General features: G+C 37.6%; 1 non-coding gene across 1 annotated transcript; it reads right to left on the bottom strand.

Moving 5' to 3' along the window:
• Positions 1 to 1965: 1965 nt before the first annotated feature.
• Positions 1966 to 2072, bottom strand: LOC120229659. The gene has a single exon (XR_005527802.1). It is a non-coding gene; the product is annotated as a U6 spliceosomal RNA (small nuclear RNA).
• Positions 2073 to 6000: the final 3928 nt, after the last annotated feature.

The raw sequence follows: 6000 nt of genomic DNA, 5'->3' as shown, positions 1-6000 counted from the left end.
AGCTTGCTTTGAGATAGGCAAAGACTTCTGAGATGGGACATAAAATGCAATCATTAGGAAAGATGTAAATTGATAAATTGGTCTTAATCAAAATTAAATCACTTGTTTCCGATTTAAAAAACACAATTAAGGAAATGAAAAGGCAAGCTGCAGATAAAAATATATATAAATATATGTATTTGCAATATATGTATATGTAAGTATATGTATTTGCAATAAATATATCTGACAAACGACTTGTGCCTTTGAATATATAAGAATTCTTATAAATCAATAATAGAAAGAAAAGCAACTTCATCAAAAATGTGGCCAAATGACTTGAATAGTGTAAAACAGGCAAAAAGCATGAAAAAGGTGTTTAACATAATTAGTCATAGGAAAATGAAAATCATGTACAATGAGACACTACTCCACACCCACTCACATAGCTAAAAATAAGGATTGACAATACTGAGAGTTAGTGAGGATGTGGAGAAAATGGAATTCTCATCACCTGTAGTTGGAATGTAAAATAGTACAATCACTTCAGAGAAGAGTTTGATGGTTTCTTTTAAAATTAAACATATATCTATCCTGTTACTGAGGAATTATTCTAACAGGTCTTTACCAGAAAGAAATGGAAATAGAAATCCATGCACAGACTTGTACATTGGTTTGTAGCAGCTTTATTCATAATAACCTCACCTAGAAATGACCCAAATATCCATCAGTAGACACAGAGATAACCAAATTATAATAAATGCAATGGAACAGCGATAAAAAGGAACAAATTACAGACATACACAATAGCCTGAATTTCAAAACATGTAAGCTAAAATAACTAAACACAAGAGTACATACTATCAATTCCATTTATAAGGAATTGTAGAACAAGCAAAATTAATCTCCAGTAACAGAAAGTGGATTAGTGGTTAGCTAGGGCTGTGGAGAGATCGCAAAGGAAGATAAAATTTTTTCTGGTAAAGAAAAATGTTTTTAAGTTTACTTGAGAGAGAGAGAGAAAACACAAGCCAAGGCAGGGCAGAGAGGAGAGACAGGCTTCACACCATCAGTGCACAACCTGATCCAGGGATCGAACTCACAAACTTGTGAGATCATGACTTGAGCTGAGATCAAGAGTTGGAGGCTTAACGGACTACGCCACCCAGGCTCCCTGAAAATGTTTTATATCTAAACTGGGGTGTTGCTTAGATGGTGTACACCTGTTTAAAAGCTCATTGAACCCATACAATGAATACATTTTACTGTATTTAAGTTATATCTCCATTAAAGAAAAAATCCCAATGAAGCAGTCAGTGGACAAAAGTCACCATGGCGATTACTCTCAAATATTGGAATGTGCACTAAGTTCCAGGTGACATGTTTGGTGGAACATGTCAGGGGGCCACGTTTTCATCTAAGGAAATGGCTTAGTGTGTAAAAAGTATTTTTATTTTATTTTATTTATTTATTTATTTATTTATTTTTGCCTTTCTGGATCTTTTATTTTCATCGTGGAATACTGTTAACATGGTCAGATTCAACCTTTTCATTTACTGTATGTAACATTCAGGATTCTGTATCTTTATAGATGATAGGTTATCCTAGATTCAACATTATTAGAGTATTTTAATTGGAATTTGCTAAAATGGTTAGGACTGCTTTGTCCATGGAAGCTATAAGGACCAAACATGTAAGAGGAAATTCAGAATTTTTCCTTTTAACTAATGAAATGCTTTAGTTATTAAAAAAGACAATTTTTATATTTTCCTTGCTAAGATCTCATATATTGATTTGTACATTTGTACAGATTCATTTAGACATTTTCTCCTTTTTAGTAACATTTTTAGTTTGATTTTTAAACTCATGATCATGGTTATGTATTAATCAAAGTCAAATTTTGCATTTTTACAAATAGTTTATTGTCAAATTAGTTTCCACATAACACCCAGTGCTCATCCCCACAAGTGTCCTCCTCCATGCCCAAAAAATATGGAACGCTTCACGAATTTGCGTGTCATCCTTGCGCAGGGGCCATGCTAATCTTCTCTGTATTGTTCCAATTTTAGTATATGTACTACCAAAGCGAGCACTATAATTTTAAAATCGATAACAAAATGATACAAGAAGTGGATGAAAGTCGATAGCACAAATATTTTACCTTTTTAAAGTTTACTTACTTGTTTGAGGCAGAGGGAAGGGCAAAGAGAGAGAGACATAGAATGCCAAGCAGGCTCTGCACTGTCAGCTCAGAGCCTGATGCAGGGCTCAATCCCACCAACCGTGAGATCATGACCTGAGCCAAACCAGGATTTGGATGCTTCACCGACTGAGTCACCCAGGCGCCCCGACAATGCATTTTTATTTTTTTATTTTTAAAAAAAAATTTTTTTTTTTTAATTCATTTCTAGGAGAGAGAGAGACAGACAGCGTGAACAGGGGAGGGTCAGAGAGAGAGGGAGTCACAGACTGAAACAGGCTCCAGGCTCCGAGCTGGCAGTCAGCACAGAGCCCGACGCGGGGCTCGAACCCACGAACCGTGAGATCATGATCTAAGCGAAAGTCGGACGCTTAACCGACTAAGCCACCCAGGCGCCCCCCGACAATGCATTTTTAAAACAAAATTACTTAGCAACAAATAATTTAGAGATCTTAACAATTCTTACAAAGAAAATTTACAGTAGATAGATGTGTCAATTTTGGATTTTCTTAGGATTTTTCCTCTGTGCTCCCTATTTCTCGTTCAACCCATGTCTCTCACTCTCCCATGTTAAGGTGAAATTACCCAAGGGCATTTTTTTCTCCCAGTAAGTGATTTCCATTGAGAGGCTATCCTAGGTATAATGATAATAATCGCTGAACCTACAAAGCAGAGGCCCACAATTTACATGAAAAATAGCCTCTGTTGACATTTAATTGTTTCTAATGCATTTAATCTTATCAGATAGAGAGTATTTTCATCAGTTTACAGATAAACTAAGGTCATATAGTCTGCAAGTGGCAGAGCCAGGACTTAACACTGTTTTAACTCCAAAGCAATTAGTGTCTGTTAATTCCCTGGAGATGAATTACATTCTAGCAGAAGTTACAGATTGTCTTCCTAGGTTCAGTATTTCTTGGTGTAATCAGCCAGTAATTTTGAAGATCTTTTTTTTTTCTTTTTGTATCCAGTGCACTGTTCTGTAGTAACTCCACACAGATGCATTCAACTCTGTGATCGATACTCATACTACTGATTCCTATATGGTCAGAATCCAGGGTACTGGCCAGTGTTGTTCGTTCATTCCCAGTGGGGGTGTGACTTTGAGTGAGAAAAAAGACAGTCCATCCTTGATTAGAACCCATCCAAATCCTCTTTACTTTCTCTTTAACTCCTCCCAGGCACTTAGCAAATGTCAGCTAATGAGTAAGACGTGAATTATTGGCTAAAAAGACAGTGTTTAAGAATCTACAGAATAAATATCTGCAGCATCTGGTGCAGTGTGTGACACCTGTTGAGGGTTCATTAAATGCTTACTGATGAGAACAGCATTTCCATCACTTCATTAATTTATTCAGCAAAGTATTTAGCAACCTTCAACCATGTTTTCTTTTGGGGGGGGAGGGGTTGGCACAATGCCTAACACAGGGCTCAAACTCACAGACTATGAGATCATGACCTGAGCCCAAGTCGGACGTTTAATGGACTGAGCCACCCAGGCGCCCCGCATCTCAACCATGTCTTTTAAGGACACATAGTTTTAATACAATAATGATTCACACACGGTCTCTGCTTTGAAGGATTCTGGTGTCTAGAATAAATTGGGTACAGTTAACAATGAGAGAGGACAAAAAGCAGTAACTGCTGATAGGAGACTGCCAGTCAAGGTGTTTGACTTTGAAGAAGTAGGGAAGACAAGGAAAGGAAGTTCTTTACCCCTTAAGTTGTTTTGTTTCTTTGGGTCTCTTTCTTCATGCTCCCTTGGCACTCTCATGGCCTCACACTTTGCTTCTCCGAGTTGATCTCAAATCTTTGTTCTGATCTGTCTTCCTACTTTCCATCTTCCTCCCAGACATCATCTCTATTTAAATAATCTGCTAGCACTGCAGACTTCATGTATCAAAACCTAAACTCATAATTCTCTGCCGGATCTGTCCCTGACTTAAGATGGGAAGAGGAAGAAACATGGGGCAGAAAAATGAGAAGTAGGAAATTCACAGCATAAAGAGACAGAGAGACAAAGAAACAAGAGACAAAATGTGTTTTCAAAATGTGTTCTTGTACCACCTCCATCCATTTCCCAATTACTACCATAAAAGTGGAAAAAGCTGACTGTCCCTATCTGTTCTTTAACTATAAAAGGTTTCAAAGTCAAGGGGGAAAGCCTTGCACTTGATGTTCCTGTGAGAAGGAATTTAGATCCTCACTTCCATGAATATTGTCTGAATTCCTCTAAAGGAGCCTTGGACAATGCACTAGTAGTATAGAAAATAATGTGGGACTACTTAATGTAATACTGCTTAATGAGATTAGAATTAAAGAAAAAAGGTGGAAAAAAAAGGAAAAAAAGGCAAGAGGATACAGATTAGTCTGATTATTATTAACATCTTTAGGAAGCTTTCCTCTCCCGATAAATTCTGTCCTTTCTTTTCTATTAGCGACACAGAAGTAAGAATCTAGAGGAAACTAACACTCACAATGGGAATTGGGGAATTAAGGATACAAAGATACCTTGAAATACTCTGGGGTCTCATTCACCACTTCAATGCCTTTACTGGGACCCCCAAAAAGAGGAATAAATTACGTGAGCATGGCAAACTGGCTAGCTGTTCCAGAAAGCAGTTGCCCCAGGCTCCCAGGCACAATTGGACACATTTTCCAGAATCAAAGTCTTTCGGTGTGATTGGCCATACAACTAAGTTTTGTCCAAAGGAACATGGCAAGGCATATGCAAGACTCTCAGGCCTGATCCACAGAGGGTACTTCTCCCTCTTCCTCTATGGGCTCCTTCAACGAGGAAGGTTCTGTAAATTAGAGACAGGCAGCCCTAAGATGGAAGGAGCCTGGGTCTCAGAATGGCTGTGGAAAGCTGTCCACCGACCAGAAACATCCACACTTGGCTTTACAATGAGAGAGAAATAACCTTGGAAAAGTCAGACAAGTGCATCCCCATTTCCTCATGTCAAGGACTTGTAATAGTGCCTGATCAAGAGCACAAGCTCAATAAATATTAGCCGTCATTCAAAACAGTCCAAAACCTTTGGGACACAGCAAAAGCAGTCCTAAGAGGGAAGTACACAGCAATACAGGCCTACCCAACGAAGCAAGAAAAGTCCCAAACAACTTAATCTTACATCTAAAGGAACTAGAAAAAGAACAACAAAGCCTAACACCAGCAGAAAGAAGGAAATAGTAAAGATTAGTGCAGACATAAATGATATAGAAACTAAAAAACCAAAAGAAAAAACAGATCAGTGAAACCAGGAGCACATTCTTAGAAAAACATTAATAAAACTGATAAACCTCTATCCAGGCTTATCCAAAAGAGGAAGGACCCAAATAAATAAAATCACAAATGAGAGGAGAGACAACCAATAGCACAAAAATACAAACTATTATAAGAGAATATTATGAAAAACGATATGCCAACAAATTGGACAACCTGGAAGAAATGGATAAATTCCTAGAAACATATAAACTACCAAAGCCAAAACAGGAAATAGAAAACTTGAATATTAGCTGTCATTATCACCGGAAACAAAGTTTACTTCTTAATTTCCTAATTTTGGGGGGCAAAATGGAGCACTGGAGCCGGGGGGGGGGGTAGTGAAAATCACTTGTCTGCATTTATCAGTCACAAAACACCAGGTGCACCTAGTATGTTTAAATAGTAGGACACCATTAACAGTATCTCAGAAAAAAAAGATTTTCTTCAGGATACCAAGCATTAAGCTTTATGACTGGTCTCTTGCTAAAACACTCAAACCTAATAAAAATGTGAAATATGAAAATAATGTGATATGCCCTCTTTCTCTCCTGAA

The sequence above is a fragment of the Hyaena hyaena genome, unplaced genomic scaffold (genome assembly GCF_003009895.1).
Source record: "Hyaena hyaena isolate Hyena2069 unplaced genomic scaffold, ASM300989v1 scaffold_34, whole genome shotgun sequence".
NCBI lineage: Eukaryota > Metazoa > Chordata > Mammalia > Carnivora > Hyaenidae > Hyaena > Hyaena hyaena.
Note: the sequence above shows the minus strand (reverse complement) of the source record. Positions and strands in the feature narration are given on the sequence as shown.